At 44.0% G+C, this 18,286-nt stretch overlaps 1 long non-coding RNA gene across 1 annotated transcript in view; it reads left to right on the forward strand.

Moving 5' to 3' along the window:
- The window catches only part of LOC144753123 (uncharacterized), a 211,610-nt gene that overhangs the window by 54,266 nt on the left and 139,058 nt on the right, over nt 1-18,286 (forward strand). The window contains exon 2 of the long non-coding RNA XR_013594208.1: nt 48-209. This is a non-coding gene — a long non-coding RNA (uncharacterized LOC144753123). The remainder of the gene's footprint in view (nt 1-47; nt 210-18,286) is intronic.

Here is an 18,286-nt window from a genome sequence, read left to right on the forward strand (position 1 = left end):
AGTTTAAGTTTTTGGCGTTGTAATTTTTTTCTTTTATTTATGTTTAGTTTTTTGTAGTTTGTTTCCTGTAAATTAATGGCAGCGGTGGCCACCACAGAGACCTATGATGTGAGAAAAGGGCATACAGAGGGAATAGCACTGTGATGTACCATATTGTTTACATTACAAGAGGGGCCACCTGAGAGAACCTTTTTTTCTGTAAATGAGAGGTAAATGCCAAAGGTGATTGCTAGCCTGACTCCCACACTGTTTACATTTCCACATAAGCATTAACTTGATTTCCTTGAGCATGTTAAACTATGGTATTGTCAGACGAAGCGCTAATGCATGAGATGAGAGGTTTACATATATGCAAATTCTTTCAACCCATACAAAAAGCTGTAATTGTACTATCAAACTAATAATTTAGTGAAAACAGACCAACTCAGAAACTGCTATTCCATGTCTTTGCATTATGAAGTGGCGAAATTTGTCAGTAGAAAACGGCCTGAATGTTCCAACTCTTCTACGTAACGACATGGATGGTCATATCCCCACAGTGGTTTTTACTAAACATCGAAGTCGAGTCCAACTCCATTGTTTTAATATACTGTATCATGAGGCTAAGTGATGCTTTGGAGTAATTACTGAAATAACTGAATTGTTTTGTCAGTTGCGCTCAAATAGCACAGGTGTGCCACGCTCATTAAAAAAAAAGTGGTTGCGGGAGAGCGTGTCAGAAATCCATTTAAGAAAATAGTGCTCACAGACTGTAAGTAAACGTCCAGAATAACAACACAAGTAACAGGGGCAGTCCTCATGGGAGGTTACAACAGGAGAAAAGGATGTAGTAAGGAGGGACTTCTAAGCCTATTGACAATTCAAAAGCCACCATTTACAAAGGACAGTAACAGGAGTCAATTGAAAAGATGGGCGGAGCTTAAAGTCCATACCTGAATACAGCATGTCTTGAAGAGACAATGCAAGCGCTGCTTAGGCGAGACTTTTTTTTTTCTTCCTTTTTTTCTTTTAGGTCTGGTGTTACCCAAGATCTTTTAATTTTACTAAAATTAAATGTATAACATATTTAGTAGAGGGGTTTCCAGCAGGCTGTCTCCATAAGTCTATTGTTGTGTCATTCATATTTCTCTTACACCTAATCCAGCATGCATCATGGGGGAGTGGGTTAGCTAACTTCACCCATTGCCGAACTTCACTGTAAGTTGCAGCATTCCGTTGTTACACAAGGAACACATGCACACACAAAGTAGGTTTCTTCAGTGTCAGGAACTACATTTGTAATGTGTGCTGTTTTGAGACGAAATAATATTTGGCCTTATCCTATATTTTTTATTTAGAAGATGAGGGTCTGGTCTCGTACCCAACAATAAATGTTTGCAAAAACCATTAGAGAACAAAATAAAAATTGCCAAAAGGCTGACATCTAACACCAGACCTATTGGCTTTGTCTATGCTTCTTTCTTGGTTGTGATCGCCAGGAAAGGCATGTTGGTCTTGAACAGAAAAAAATGACACCCATGTCCTGGGACGAATCTCTCAGGGTATCAGGGCCATTATTATTATTTTTTTCTTGTGAAAAACATGCTTTGGGCCCATTGGTGTGCCTTCAGTCTTTGGGCTTCTTGTGCTTAATGGTGAAATTTGGCACTTGGGGTTTAATTGGCCTTCAGGTTTCAGTCCTTCCTACTTAATGTCTGGACTTTTCCCTTTCTGGCTGGCTGCCGAGGTCAGATATCAGTGCTGTTTTTCCGCATGATGTAAGGACACAGTAGTGACCAAGCAATATTGCTTGAATTACTTACCAACAATCCCACTAGTCCAGTGCAGTTGCCTCGTGCAGGTCCTTAGGACTCTATTGCCCTCCCTGCAGTGATCTCAGCTTCTGTCGTGGTCTGTTGGCTGCTTTGGTAGTCACCTCAGGAGGTTTCTGGTTAGAGGTGGTGATTTATAGGTACAACTAAAGGTGGTGGAATCGGATTACATTTCTTTCCGGCAGACACACAGCGGGGTGCCTGTGTCAAGGGTGTGGGCACACCATCACGATATTAGGAATGGGACAGCTAAGTAGAATTAGAGTAAGGGGCAAAATAATGAGTAGGTAAGAATTCACCTTCACACACTGGTCTTCTCTCCCTGTCAGTTTGTAGCGTAGTTTAGCAACCTGGCTCCATTCCTGCTACACTTGTTTATTAGTCTTCTGCATCAACAGAATCAACCACTTTACCGACGTGTAAGTATTTGGCAAGCACTACGTCACTGTTTTGCCACTTAATTCCCTCTTCACCTTGTCAAAAAAAGGATGAATAGTCCTTGAAAAAACCTTTTTACTTTGGCCTGAGAAGGTTGTTATTGTACTGTGCTTTCCTTTATTAGTGATTCTTTTAACTTCCCAAAAATGAGTGGGGGTTGGCTCCACCAGCTTAAATTAAGCACTGGATGTACTTCCTCGGGTTCCAATGATTATTTTCCAGTTCTGCAAGAACCTCTTATACACTTTCCTCAGTCTATAGGCAGAAGCCAGTTGTCCGTTCTTCTGCAGCTCATCTGCTGTCCCTGACCGCCGTTGTCTGTTGTAAGCGTTGAAGAAATATATTGGTTCAACAGTAAGGCTATTCATCTGACCTTTTACGTCTCTTTTCTCCTTTCACTAGCATTTTGTCAACTTGATTCAAGCGTTTGGTGGTTTTCTACTCAATTTACATCTTAGCTCTTCTGACCGACGACCCTGCATTTCTCCCCTCTTCCAAAGCAGGCTTTGTTTTTCTGCTGATGTCTTTTCCTATAGATTCCAAAAACAACCACAGTGAGCATTTTTTGCTTACTTATTTCCTAGTGCTCTGTAGCACCGGACAGTTCCAAGAGATGTCTAGTGCAGGGATGCGAATGGTCGCATGAAAATATAAGCCCTTATTAGATTTGTGCAGGTGTTAAAGACCGAAGCTATTTTAGCGAGATGTCTACTTTTGCAAGTGTGGTAGAGAAATGATTGGAAGAGATACTAATAGGTCGAGTGTCTGGCTTTTTTGTTTAGGTGATGTTAAGTGAGTAACTAAGAAAAACGCATGTGATTTTTGCCCACATGCATCAAACTGAATTGCATTCGCAAACGGTGCGAATCGCAAAATTCGTCCGTTTGCGAATGCAATTCATTGTCTTAGGATGCATTAACTTTTTTGTTTTTTTCAATTTATTTGCGATTTCTTAAATTGCGATTGCATTTAAGAAATCGCAATTTTGCGACTTCTTAAATGCAATGCATCATCTTTAAAAAATTGCGAATTCGCACATTAGAAGCGTTAAATTAACATGAAGTCAACCTTCATGGTAATTTTAGAAAAGTTTCAAAAATGCACAAAAGTATATTTTTGGCACTTTCATTTTACACTCACACATGCCCTTGGGCATGTATGTGTGAAAAATGGACTATATGTTACATTTCAGGGGTGCACCCCTGCACCCTAGAAATTGCATTCTCATTTTGCGATTCCTGAATTGCGAATCACAAAATGAGAATGCCTTCCCATTGATTCCTATGGGCCTCTAGGCCCATAGGAATCAATGTAAAGTGATTCCTTATTTGCGATTCGCAAAATTGGGAATCGCAAATAAGAAACAATCACCCACATGCATCATCCCGGCCGTTTGCGAATTCTAAATTGCGAAAAATAGCGAATCGCAATTTAGAATTCGCAAAACGGGATGCATGAATATTTTCTAATAATATTAGCGATTCGGTAAAATTCGCATTTTTTACCGAATCGCTAATTTTATGCTAATTCTAATTTGCTAATTCGCATTTCCCATTGATTCCTATGGGCCAAAAGGCCCATAGGAATCAATGGGAATTGCGAATTCGCAAATTAGAATTCGCATAATCTTCATGCATTCCATGGGTGCAGGGGGGGTCCAAAGGACCCCCCCCTGCACCCCTGAAATGTATTTTTAAGTGGATGTTTCACACACACATGTCCTATGGACATGTGTGTCTGTAACATGCAAGTTTTAAAAATGCATTTTTTTGCTTTTTTAACAATTTTCGCAAATTAACACGAGGGTCAACCTCGTGTTAATTTGCACTTCCAATTTTCAAATTCGCAAATTTAAAAAAAATGATGCATTGCATTTAAGGAATCGCACAAATGCGATTCCTTAAATGCATTCGCATTTTTTAGAAATGCTAAAAAATGCGAATTGTGCACAAAAGTTTGATGCATCCCAAAAACGGTTTTTGCATTCGCAAACGGCCGATTTTTCCGAATCGCACCGTTTGCGAATGCAAAAAACGTTGATGCATGTGGGCAAATAAGAAATTGCAAAAAAATGCACATTTTTAATGCATAGGTATTTTCGATTTCTAAATTGCGATTCCTTAATTTTCGCAATTTAGGAATCGCAAATACAAACAATTATGCATGTGGCCGTAAGTGTTTTGCAAAGAATGTGGGTATGTGTAAAACACTTTTGTGAATAGTGAAGGTTGCGTGTCGTGTTTGCTATTAATTGTGAGGGAGAAACAGTCAAATGCATTTGTGAAAGTTTTGTGACTAGTGATAATGTGTGCTTATGTTGGGGTGTAAGCTTTTATCATGTCAACACTATTATTTAGAGGAAAGTGAGTTAGAGTGTGTATGTGTAATTCCAAGTAAAGTCTATCCGCCTGATTCATCAAGCTAAATTGCACTCGCAAAGGGCAAGATTCTCAGAATCTTGCCTTTTGCGAGTGCAATTTTTGCATTTGGGATTCATCATCCCAAATGCAAAATTCGCTATTTAAGAATTCGCACATTTGCGAAGAATTGAATTTAAGGAATCTCTATTTGAGATTCCTTAAATGCAATCCATGAAGCATTTTAAAATTGCGAAAATGCAATTTTGGGCCGCTATTTACCGAGAGGTCAGACCTCTCGGTAAATAGCAAAAACTTAGAAAAATGCTTTTAAAAGCATTTTTCTAAGTTGCATGTTGCACACACACATGTCCTTTGGACATGTGTGTGTGCAACACCTGTTTCAATTTGCATTTAAGGGGTGCTACAGGGTGTCCTTTGGACACCCCTGGCACCCTTTAAATCGCTATCTTATTTGCGAGTAGCAAATTGCTAATCGCAAATAAGGAATACTCCCCATTCATTCCTATGGGCCTTTTGGCCCATAGGAATGCATGGGGAGTTATTCCTTATTTGCGATTAGCAATTTGCTACTCGCAAATAAGGAATGTGTAGGAATCGCTATTTATTTAGCAATACCTACATGAATACCGTTTTGCGAGTCCTTAATAGCGATTCGCTATGAATCGCTATTAGGGGCTCGCAAAACGGCCCGTTGATGAATAAGGCTGTATGTATGCAGACTATTTGTGTTTACTTGTTTGAGTGCTTTTGGAAGATTGTTGACGTACACCATAATAGTGAATAGTAGATGTTATTGATGGTATGGGTGTCAGGTGGTTTTGTTTGTGTATGTGTGTCAAGAGGTATTTCTTGGTGTGCATATATGTGTTATGGGAGTTTGCCAAAAAGGCAAATTCCTCTAAAGCATAGAGTTTTAGTCAAGTGCTCTGCAAGGCTTTTTTCTCCATGTATATCCAATTTCCTATAGTCCTTTCTCAAAAACAAATGTTGTCTTTTGGGCAGACTCATCAGAACAGGAAATAAAATATTCTATGCAAAATGCTGTAACTGCTGTATTTTCTTTCACAGCCGGTACTAGACTGTTGCCTTTATTTATCCAGGGTGGAGCAGGAGAGTAAATCAGAAAAAAATAAGGTGTAACTGGGATCAGGCCCAAGAAATGTCACTCTGCTGAAAACAAACTTCCTTTGTTCAAATATTTAAAAAAGAAAGAAAATCCCATAAAAGACTAATAGTCACATGCACCCAAACCAAAGGTTCTTTGGTGTGTATTGTTTTTTTATTACACCAAAAAGCAAAACTTGTTCGGTTTTGCTCAAGAAGGCATTGCAAACCATCCCCACTACTCAAGTCTCAGATCCAAATTATCACAAGGTTTCGGTCAGGTGAGATGCCTGGGTGAGATTTCAAACTTAACGCCTCACAGCAGTGCACTCTGCACCAAGTGTTGTGTGCCTGACCGTGGATCTGAACTTCATAGAATTTGAGCTTGAACAAATCACTGCTTGTGTTAGCAGATTTAGAGAAGCACACCAACAGTTTCCCTGCCATAACTGATGGTCTTTCAGCCGCCCTTCATCTTACTCCGCCCCATTACGGGATGAGGGGCGGATCCGTCATAAGGGTTGCAGAAGGGTACCTTCATGATCGTTGAGCCATTGTTGGCTCCACAATTGGGAATGCCATTGTGCGGTCAAGATGCTTGCATGAATGGCAATGGCTCAGCCACCTCATTTAGGCATGCCAGTTCACCTCAATTTTCGGTGCTGCCAACCCCATGCTGAAATCACTGTGAGTTTTGGTTTTTCACGTAAAACCCCATCTCTTTATGTGCTTGGACACAATTCCCATCGTGACCTAATAGGGGAAGGAGAAGTACTCCATAGGCTATTGGCTTAGGGTGCCCGAACCTTACTAGGATTTTAGCTTGGATGTTTGCTTGTGTAAACCTGCCCCGGCCTGACGCCTACCTTCCCCTATTAGGTCACGATCAGGAGTGGACACAATTATTTTGTTGCAGCCTCAACAAAAGGACTCTTAGTTGGTGGCCCCACTGATCGTCCTGAGGGTTAATTCTACCCCTTATTATTAGTATTAGTATTATTTTTCTACATGCACCACACAACTGTCACAGTTTACTCTGGTCTTGATGAAACGCCAGGGATCTTTATGACCATAGAGGCATGAAACATGTCGACCTCATAGTTACCTGGGCACATTACGCCTACAGGAGTAACTCTCAACCTACGGGTGTTTTACTCTGCCAAGGGTACCACCACATGAAAGTATCTCTTCTGGCAACCCTTAGACAGTTTTAAAGCTTTGCACACACTTTGTCACCCTCCACATAGGACTCACTCACCCACATGCACCAAACAGCAGTTCTTAAAAATCTCCGAAAAAGTGACCCTTTCGGAGACCCGTAGGGCATTGCAGCGCCGGCCTGATGAGGAGCAACTGCCCAATGATGAAGCATGACATCCTTCGGGGTGTGTGAGGGCAACAAGAGACAAGACTTGTTCTTCCCCACTGGGTTCCAGACCTAGGATACCTCCTTTTCCTCTTTTTTCCTCTCTCTCTGTAAAGAGATAGTGACTGCTTGCACTACTCACCTTGGAACAGTGTCCCCCTTTTGCTTGACAACAGAGATACAGTATCAAATGTACTAGGAAGGGCTTTGCATGGTATGACCCCCATGATGAATATACAAGGAAGGAGATTTACATTGTGAATGCTCTGAAACAAACGTTGATGAAGGGGCTTTAGCTAACTCTCGCACAAATGCAAAAGGAAGGCGTTCTACATTGTGAACTTGCGACAGATACTATATGACAAAATTTTACATTATGATCTGAAGTGGGTTTCTTGGTTGTCCGTGAAAAATAGAATTCCGTATATAATCTGTAAAACAAGAGCACTAACAAAATTACCATTTTAGATTACTAAATCCACACACCACATGAACTTTTCGAGGAGCACCAAAGGAACTGCTTTACCTTGTTTGACACTAATATAGCTTCCTATACAAATCTATAGCTTAGGAGGAGCTAGAAAGATCTGTTTCCATTCTCTATGTTCCTTATTTAATGTTTTGTATTTAGTTGTGTGTGAGTTAAAGTACTCTTCATTAGAAGCACTGGCTGGATATTTATTTTTACATGTTACTTTGTGCTTTGTGGAGTACCGAGTTTCTAACTCCCCACCTCATAGAGCAAGCCTTGAAATGTTTGTCTCGCTACCCTGAGGGTCAAGTGCTAATGTAAGGTGCGTATAAGGCACTCGGTTTGGTCCCATATTAAGGTTGACTCAAATTGTCACACCGCGAGTCCAGATATCCCCTAATGTCCTGGTCTTCACCAAACAAATTCACACAGTCAAACTGTAATGGAGGGGCATTGTTATTGCCTTCAGCCAAATAATAACGCCGACCTACATCTCCTCCAGTGCCCCTTGTTGTGGCACTGTACATTCGAACAGCTTCAGTGCCAGTCTGCACTGAAAAACCATCAATAGCACACCTTGTCTCTGTGCCAGTAGTAACCAGGCTAGTTCAAAAAGGCATAAAACACCGCCGAATCCCTAATCCTAAAATCGACACTGTTTTCAAACAGTATGATGTGGTTTCGTATGGGGATTGGTGCATGTTGCAGTAAGCAAATGGCCACGATGCGGTGGTGTGCTGCCTGCCTCTCCAAATAATTAATTGTGCTTTATATTGTTTTGACGGCTGCTGGGCTTTTCCTGGAACTATTAGCTCAATCTCAGTAGGCAATGACAGTAGTGGGCTGCGTTGCTGCTTTAGCTAGCGCATATGTATGGTAAGGCTCTTTGGCAATTGTACAGTATACTGATCCTGCATGGCGACACATTAGCTGCTTCAGTCAAGCTCACTGAGCTAGACATTGACCCTACACAGAAGGGCACTTTGCTGAAGGAGAACTAAATTGGCTCCAGAGTTGGTGCACTTGGAACCAAGGAGAACCGCTGCTAGAAACTCCTGCAGAGGGGCATTTTAGGCCGGAGCTGGAATCTCAGAGCAGAGGGTGAGTGAGTGTGAACACCAGCGGAGCCTGGGCGGAGGTTACTGTGCCTCTGTTCACTTGTCTGTGTTTAGTAATTCTGCTAAACTAAACAGGTTTTGCACTTGATGTGAGAGGTTATTGATCCGGGAAGAGGTGGTGGTTGGGTGCAGCCTTTCAGCGTTCGCTGGGTAAGGGTTCTCAAATATAAATAAATAGACAGTCTGGATCATTAATGGCCTCCCCCAATCTTTGTGCTCCGCAAACAAATGATGGAAGGAATGCAGAATGAATCATACATTCACCCCCAGTCAAGAGATGAGGGTTAAATCCATCGTTCTTTTACTCACCATGCCACCCCATTTTAGACCCAGCCATATGCAAATCAGTCTTGACCCTGCACATCAAGGGAACAGTCCAGACCCAACTGGCAAGCCAGGTCCTCCATGGACCGGAAACATGCATCCTGGGACTGGCTTCTGGGTATTACCCTTCATCAGCCAGGCTAGCTGAATCCAGTGGCACAGTGAGCAAGGGACACACGTCTGGGCATACCCATCCCACTTGCATTTGCCACCTTGAGTGGGATGGTATGCCCAGATGTGGGTCCCATTTTCTCCATGCCACCAAAGTCAAGCTATCCTGGCTGATGAGGGCTGAAAGCCCAAAACCGGTCCTAGGATGCTTGTTTCCAATCCTGGGAGGACTTGGCCTGGCTGTTCCAATCCAGGCCTGGCTTGGCCTGGCTGGACTGTTCCAATTGGTGCAGGGTCAAGACTGATTTGCATATGGCTGGGTTCAAACTGGAATAGCATGGTGAGCAAAAACACAATGGATTTAGGCCAGGATCTCTGTACAGGGGTGAATGTATGACAGTGTTATGCATTCTGTCTATCACTTGTTCTTTTTGCATTTGTCACCCTGAATGGGATGAGTATGCCCAGACATGGGTCCCGTGCTCTCCATGCCACTGAACAGGGCCGGTCCTAGGCATGGGCAGCTGCCCAGGGCCTCGCGCTCAGGGGGCCCCGCAGAGTAGACCGCAGTGAAAGAGCAGGGCCCGACATGAAAATGCGGGAAAAGCGCTGCGCGCACTCAGTTAAGTAAGTGGATAGTGAAAGTGCACCTTGCACCCACGCACCACCACCTAGCTTAGTGGTGGTTGTGCCGTGGGGTGCGTGGGCGGAGTATCGGTTTATGATGTGGGTCCCAGGGCCGTCAAACTGGTAGCGCGCGAAATCGCTACCAATAACGGCCTTGGACATCATTTTAGCCAGCCCCTGTTTTCTAGTCTCTCTTTAAGTGACCAGGATAGAGTGCCGTGTCGACTCCCAGAAAGTGTTGTAAATGGTTGATCGTATTCATGTATGGCATTGCATGTCTGTGATGGGATGCTGTTGGGGTAGACTGCAAAGGGTTGCTTGATGATTCTTAGCACATATTAAAAATGCATATGTTTTCTAATGTTCTGTGAACGCACCACTTTTAGCTGTTTCACAACACACGTGCATTGGTGTCTGCTTGAGGTAACTACTTGAAAGAGAAGTGATATGAGAGGAGAATTATAGGCTTGCATTTGTAGGCTCTGGCAGGGCGTCCAGCTCTCTGTGGTAGAGGCAGTTCACCACATGCGACCAATCATTGATGGAAGCCTATCCCAGACCTCTTCCGTATTCTCTGTTATCGGGAGGTTCGGTTCCAGAACCTGCAGCAGGTCTTCTTCACATGATGATTTTCGTTTGCTTCCTGAGAAGCTCAGCCAGATCCTATGGTGCATTTCCTTATTAAAAATCAGAGAATTTTCAAATGTAGGTGCCACTCTATCTGCATCTACTGCATGCATCTCAGAATTAATGTAGTGTGCCCTGGATTTTCGTGTGAGTAATAGTGCCTCCCCTTTGCAGCATATTTGACATTTGATATTTGCATAAGTACGATTCTTGATAGTACCAATGGTAAAAATATGAATTGCAAGAAAGGGGATTCTTGGTTCTGATTTGGTGAGTACACGTTTTAACTACTTCCGTGACTTTTGGCTCGAGTGCCATCTAGAAATATTGCGGAGCTATGCAGCTTGTAATCTTGATTTGGCATCTCAGTAAGTGAGGCTGCAGGGTTGAGGGTGTCAGACCAATTGACTGATCGGAGGCTCTTTGAACAACATTGTTTTCTCTAAGTGGGAAAGTGCACTATTCCTGGAGGTACTTAAATACCTGCTTGATGGGTGAATTGGAAAACAAAATGTGTACAGCGGTTGTGTGTTCACGAATATGGTCTTTTTAAACCATACTGCATACGTTTATGAGGATATTAGCAATGAGCCTTGAAACGGGTCCCTTCTGGGCCCTGTAGTCATTGCCTTAACTTTTCAGGCCAAAGCACTCACTAGTTTCTGAATAATGAGTGTAAAAAGAAAAAGGTAACCATGTTGTTCCTGCTTACATTTAATTTCACATGCTTTACTTAATCTTGCATTCCCTATGAGTGTTTGCTTTTTCTAGGATGTTAATTTTGTTTAGGCGGCATATTGCTCTTGTCTAGTGCGTAATTTAAATGGAGCCACATCCAGGTGTTTATGGTGGGTCAGTGAAGTGCAAGTTTCTCTCAGTGGGGCAGTATGATGTTCAGTGGGGGAGAGGATGTGGCACTATGGTCAGAGGGAGCTGCTGAATTTTTTACGCATGCTAACAGTCTCTGCAAAGATTTTATTTTTTAGAAATGTATACTGCTGTTTTCTTGACCCTGTGGTTCCTTTGGCATTTGAAGCCATGTCCAACTAATCATTAAAGGAGCCGGCAAGTGTTACACTCATGTTACTGATATTCATATTAGTTTGCTTCAGTCACTGCGGAGTCACTTTCTGTGATGTCACTTTTTGCGACGCAATATGCAATTAGAGGGGCCTCACATCTTCCCTTTCGCCCGGGGCCTCAGAATGCCTAGGACCGGCTCTTCACTGAAGTCAAGCTATCCTGGCTGATGAGGGCTGAAAGCACCCAAAACCGGTCCTAGGATGCTTGTTTCAAGTCCAGGGAGGACCTGGCCTGGCAGTTTGGGCTGAACTGTTCCCATTGGGCGCAGGTTTAAGACTGATTTGCAAGTGGCTGGGTCCAAACTAGAATGACATGGTGAGCAAACCAACAATGGATTTAGGCCCAGATCTCTGTACTGGGGTGAATTTGTGACATTGTTCTGCATTCTGTCCATCAATTGTTCTTTTTGCATTTGTCACCCCGAGTGGGATGGGTATGCCCAGACGTGGGTCCTGTGCTCTCCATGCCACTGAAGTCAAGATATCCAGGCTGATGAGGGCTGAAAGCCCGAAACCGGTCCTAGGATGCTCGTTTCCAGTCCAGGGAGGACTTGGCTTGGCAGTTCGGGCTGGACTGTTCCCATTGGGTGCAGGGTCAAGCCTGATTTGCATATGGCTGGATCCAAACTGGAATGGCATGGTGAGCAAAAACACGATGGATTTAGGCCCAGATCTCTGTACGGGGGTGAATGTATGACATTGTTCTGCATTCTGTCCATTAAATGTTCTTTTTGCATCCCGTAAATCTTTGGGCAGCTTCTGTCAGAGAAAGCTGGCCACGAAGTGTCAGAAGTAGAGGAAAAAGACTCTTTAGAAGGATTGTTGTAACGTTGTTTCAAGAATAAGACTCTTCCAACACATAATTTTCAACTATGGCCTCAATGAAAAGCAATATAAATTGTTAAAACCCTTCTGGTGGTAAAGTAAAATATCCTTAATATGACAGCACTCACAATTCTCACATAGTAGCAGTCTTGCACTACCATTGTTACACGTTTCAAAGTAGTAGGCACACATTAGAAAAAAATACTCTCACAGCCTTCTCTGACTAGCAGTCACAGGATACTGAGAAAATTCATAACTGACAACAAAAATGCAATGATGCACAGGGTGATTCAGAGATCAGGCAACAACCCTTTAACCCAAGTTATGCAGTATATACTTTATAATGTAGGTTAGCAGATCGTTGCATGATCATTTAATCACCCTATTCACTATTGCATCTTGGGGTGTGTGGTATGTTACAGAGTAACAGTCTGACATTACTGACCACTGTGATGCCAACTCTAGTAGTGCCACTGGCTCATTCATCCGGCTAAGGGATGTACCAACTGTGCCCACCTTTTTGTTTTGAGATGGGATAGAAAACTGTTTGGGTTTTGGATGTTTTACTCCAGTTATGGGATACTGACTTTTTACTGTACCCTGAGGATGAAGACATACTAGCCACCGTATAAAATCCAAGCTGTCCCTTGTAACAAGTACTTTTTACTAAAGAGTAAGGCAGATTCCTGCTAGAGGGATATGTGTGTGTCAGATTGCAGTTTTTCACCACTAAAGGGTCAGCACTTTGTATGTGACCCTCTTTCTCTCCCAAGCAATCTGTGCCCTTAGAGTTGGGTTGGTTCACTCAGAGGCCGGCTGGAATACACAAACATTCATGCTGCTAAGCCTGCTGACTCCGAATTAGGCTGGAAAGAAGTTTACAAAAACTTTTCTTAGAATGTGGCTAGAAACTTTAGGCTTTAAATAGTCCTGAATATTTGATTGAGAAATGGATTATTGCCTTGAACGTTAGAATGGTACGACCACGAAACTCCTACAGACACTACTTCAGTTTCGCTAGAGGGCCAACGTGGACATGTCAACGATTTTCCAGATCACTGAGACAATATGGTGGATGCTCCCCTATATAAACCTGACACAGTTCTAGCCCTGAAGGCTGACCTGATTGCCTCCTCTCTTTCTGAAAAGCCTACACCTGCATGCCAGCCGTCTTGAACGGGGCTGGTCAAGCCACAATGGAGTGCGACCAGTTTAGTCGATGACATGCTGCAACTACAGTGGAGTCACCATGGTTGTAACCCTGCGTAGTGGACACACTCTCCCCCCACGATAATCTTTCATCTCTACTTGGAGAACGCTGAAAGAGCTCTTGCTTTGCACAAGTCCCTGTGAAAAGATGCATTTTAAAGCCTTCTGCAGAACACTCACTCGGTCTGGTTTAGTATTGACCTGGATTTCCCCTCTATGCATTTGGTGTTCATGGGTACACATGTAATCACATCTGGTCTCATTTCAGTAGATTTACGGTCCAGCAGTGGTGGAGTTAAGCGATGGAACCACGCAGGTCCTGGTGCTAGCAGAAAGGCCACAGAGAAAAAAGGTGCAGTTACAAAACAAATCCTGAATGGGCACATGATATAGTCTCTGGTCTGCCACTAACCATGGACTGGCCAAAGCTTAGGGCCTCATCTAGTGATCCGAAAAATATTTGACTACAACAAGCAGAAATGGAGATATGTTGTGCTATGCTAACTTCCACCAGGAGGTGCCATGAGCACCGAGCATGCTGTGGGCACAAAAAAACAGAATTGTAAATAAGAGAAATAAAGCTGGTGAATAAACTTTGTATTCAGCTTCTATATTATGTAATCACCAGTGAAGGCTTGGCAGTGTCAAAAAGTGGGCAGACTATGAAAAACCTGTCTGCGAAGGCCGCAACTCTCATGGCCTCCACAGGAAGCTCACTTTCACTTTGTTTAGCTGTAGACTCCCATTACTAAGAATTTGCAGCACTTGATATATCTCCTAAGCAATAAAGGGTGCTCAAAGTCCATAGCGTAATGTTCACCCATTGGATAGCATTGGGCTGTTACTCCGTAGACAAGTGTCAGTGTTAAGGATCCTGGATAGCAACCATGAACTAAGAATGGTCCAATGCTTAAAAGAGAGCTAGTCCTTTCCATGCACTGGTCGATATTATGGATAGCGCGATGGCACACTCGGACTAAATCATGGCACAATAACCAATTTGGCTAGAGACTTCTGTTTTTTGTTTTTGTTATCGACAGTCCTCTGAAAACCAATATCAGTGTATGGAAGTTGACTATTATTGGCCATCTTAACATTGTGTTACATTGTTTCTTGCTTTATTCAGTGTCTCATGGAGTCAACCTTGACTGTTGAAACACAGCTACCTCTGAAGGATTAACGATTTGCATAATCCTGCCTAAACATTGCAGCCCTAGTATCCAGGTATGCTTGTTCAGTACCAAAACAGGCAGCACTTCCATTAAAAGTGTAAACCTACAACTAATAGAATCTGGAGAAAAATTCTGAAATTGGTACAGAGCAGTGTCAAATGGGATCCAACATTAAGAAACACTGCTATCATAGGTTTTACCGATCTTCCTCTTTTCCTGCGCCTCTCTTCCTTGGTCTGAAGCCCTGTTCCACCACGGCTTGTGCCGATTGCGTGGAGGGCGTGGAATAGACCCCTGCTCGGCCCCTGTGGGCGTAGCACTTCCGGTGGAAGCGGGGCTTGTCGCCCCTTAAGCCCGCAGGTCACCACTCCCGCGCAGCGGACGCGCCGCTGGCGCGCAAGCCTGTCTGCGCCCGTCCGCGCCTGTCCGCCGCCAGACGCCAGAACCCTTGGCTCTCGGACCAGGCAGATGTCCCCCTACCCCCGGGAGGACCTGCTTGCTTTACGCAAGTGGGCACCCTGCACAGCCCAGCGTAGGCACCCTGATGCCCTACTTGCAGGGTGCAACAAATGTGGGTTCAAGCCACAGAGACTTCTCAGATTCCGTCAGAGCCCCCTAAACCCACCAAACTTAATATATACAGCCTGAATTGCAGGTCTCTAGCAAAACACCACGAAGATGTATTCGACCTCCTCTTGGATCGGTCGCCGGACCTACTTTTTCTTTACCGAGACCTGGCTAACCAACGACTCGACGGCCATTCCAGCACTGGCCCTCCCTACAGGCTATTCAATATCCACTCAGAACAGACCTAAAGGCAGGCGAGGTGGGTTAGCCGTAATAGCCAAAACTACCTACTCCTGCACTCTCTTCCCCGTTACCATAACTGACTGTGAATGCACCCTATTCAAGGTCAGAATAACTGACAACTACACTCTCTCGGGGCTCCTCATCTACCGCCCCCGGGGCCGTCAAATACTTTTAAAGAATCTCTCACCCGGACTATCCCTACCCTCGCACTACAGACAGCCAACTTTAGTATACTAGGAGACTTCAACCTACATTTAGAGCGCCTGGACTCCCCTGGCATCTCTAGCTTCCTGGATGACCTGGAAGCATGTCAGCTCACCCAGCTGGTTAAAGATCCCTCTCACTTAGCGGGGCAATTGCTAGACCTCCCGCCCAGTCTGGCCCAGCAATCTTGAGGAAGCTGACAATACCTATAGGGGGTGGATTAACAACCCTCTTGACCACCTCACCCCAAAAAATTGTCCCGGCCTAAACGCGAGCAGTCACAGCCGAAAAAAACACTGCAAAATCCTAGAACGTGTCTGGAGGAGATCCTATGACCCATCAGTAAAGAAAACCTACAGAGCGGCCTCCAGAGCATACCATAAACTTATAAAAAAAACAAAAGCTGCCTTCTATACCAATACGATCAAAAGCAGTCCCAACCCATCTAAAACCATCTTCTCAATAATTAAAGACATGACGAAAGTAACAGCGGGTTCAAACAGTACTATTACCTCAAACTCTCAATGTGAAGATTTGGCCTGCTTCTTTATCAATAAAGTTGAGAGGATCTATAATCTACTGAATACTAGTAGACCCTCCCTGTCACCCGACCTGCGCACCGGCCCCGATCAGCCGGACACCTGTCACTCCCTTTCAACTTTCCCTCCCCTGACTAAGAAAGATCGCGAGTTCCTGGCCTTAAAAGTAAAATCTGGGTCTCCTGATGACCCTGTCAAATCCGAAACTTTCAGGCAATTCCAGGACCCCATCCTGCACGAGGGCTGGGAACTGATTAACAGATCCCTATCGTCCTCCACAGTCCCCAGATCATGGAAACATGCTAAAGTCATCTCCCTGCTGAAAAAACCCACTCTGGACTCCTCCCTCCCTGAAAACTTCAGACCCATCTCCCTTCTTCCGTACCTGGCCAAGGTTATGGAGGCTCATGTGAACTCCACCCTGACAAGCTACCTGGAGGCACATGGGATCCTGGATGAGTCACAGAACGGCTTCCGGGCAAACCATAGCACCGAGTCCGCACTCCTAGCGGTCACAGAGCAACTCAGAATATCACAGGACCTTTGACATGCCTCAGTGCTGATCCTGCTCGACCTGAGCGCGGCGTTCGACACGGTCTCCCACGAGATATTACTCAGACGTCTCGGGGAGATCGGAGTCAGGGACATGGCTCTGGCCTGGTTTACATCATTCCTGTCTGAACGCTCCTTTCAGATACATGCCCCACCCTATTCATCCAGCAAGTTCCCTTTGAAATGTGGCATCCCCCAGGGTTCTGCTCTGAGCCCTACGCTGTTTAACATGTATGTGCGCCCCCTGGCCCTGCTAGCTAAAGAACGTAGGATCAAACTGATCTTGTACGCGGACGATACGCAGCTTATCTTCACCTTCTCCAACAATACCACACTGCTCTTACCTGCACAGCCTGCGGCTGCATTTTATGACATTATACTACACTTCTGTAAACACTTCACTTAATGACATTCCACGACAGTAAACTCTAATATTTCAATTTTCTTAAATGAAAAATACAAAAACATTGAAATCCAATGAAAAACAGCCAAAGGTTAAACCTTTGTTATAGTTAGGAAAACTTTATTTATTCTTTCTATGCAAACCAAACTTAAAATACACAAACATTAGAAATTCTTAACTCATAGTTATTCCACCTTTACATTAATATAACTTTATTTATTCTTTCTCTGCAAACAAAATTTAAAGTACACAAAAATTAAAATGTCTAAACTTTTATACCATTAATTTAAATTTCAGACAACACATTCAAACTATAACTCGCTCACCTTCATACATAATGTATTCAATTCAGTAGCCTCACTATATTAACTACGTTAACTATAACTAACCACTCTACCATGCACTGTGTTCTCCAAAAAGATTTGATTTGCAATGTCCTACCTGTTCCATCAATCAATCAGGGGTGTATAGAGTGCACTACTCACCCGCTAGTGTCTCAAGGCGCTAGGGGGGAGATGTGTGCAGCTCCGTTTGGATCATTCGAAGAGCCAGGTCTTGAGGTCTTTTCTGAATTGTGGCGCAGTGTCAGTCTTTGCTGGAGGTGAAAGGGGAGGTCATTGCAGGTCTTGGCTGCGAGGTAGGAGAAGGACATTCCACCCGCTCTGTTCCTTTAGAAGTGAGGGACGGTGGCTAGGGAGAGGTCGGCTGAGCGGAGGTTTCTCCTGGGGCCATTGAAGGAGAGACGGTTGTTGAGGTATTGTGGTCCGATATTGTGGAGGGCCTTGTAGGCGTGCGTGAGCAGCTTGTAAGTTATTCTTCTTTTGACAGGAAAAGTCAGTGAAGATCACAGAGGGGTTGGGTGATGTGGTTGTGCCACGGGATGTCAAGGATTAGTCTGGCTGCGGCGTTCTGAACGGTCTGGAGTTTGCAGAGGAGTTTTTTGGTGATTCCGGCATAGAGGGCATTGCGGTAGTCCAGTCTGCTGGTGATGAGGGCGTGAGTGACAATTTTTCTGGAGTCGTAGGGTATCCATTTGAATGTTTTATGGAGTTTGCAGAGTGTGTTAAATCATTTGGAGGAGACGGCGTTGATCTGGCGATGCAGAGTGAGC

Source organism: Lissotriton helveticus, chromosome 5_1 (genome assembly GCF_964261635.1).
Source record: "Lissotriton helveticus chromosome 5_1, aLisHel1.1, whole genome shotgun sequence".
In the NCBI taxonomy this organism is placed as follows: Eukaryota; Metazoa; Chordata; class Amphibia; order Caudata; family Salamandridae; genus Lissotriton; species Lissotriton helveticus.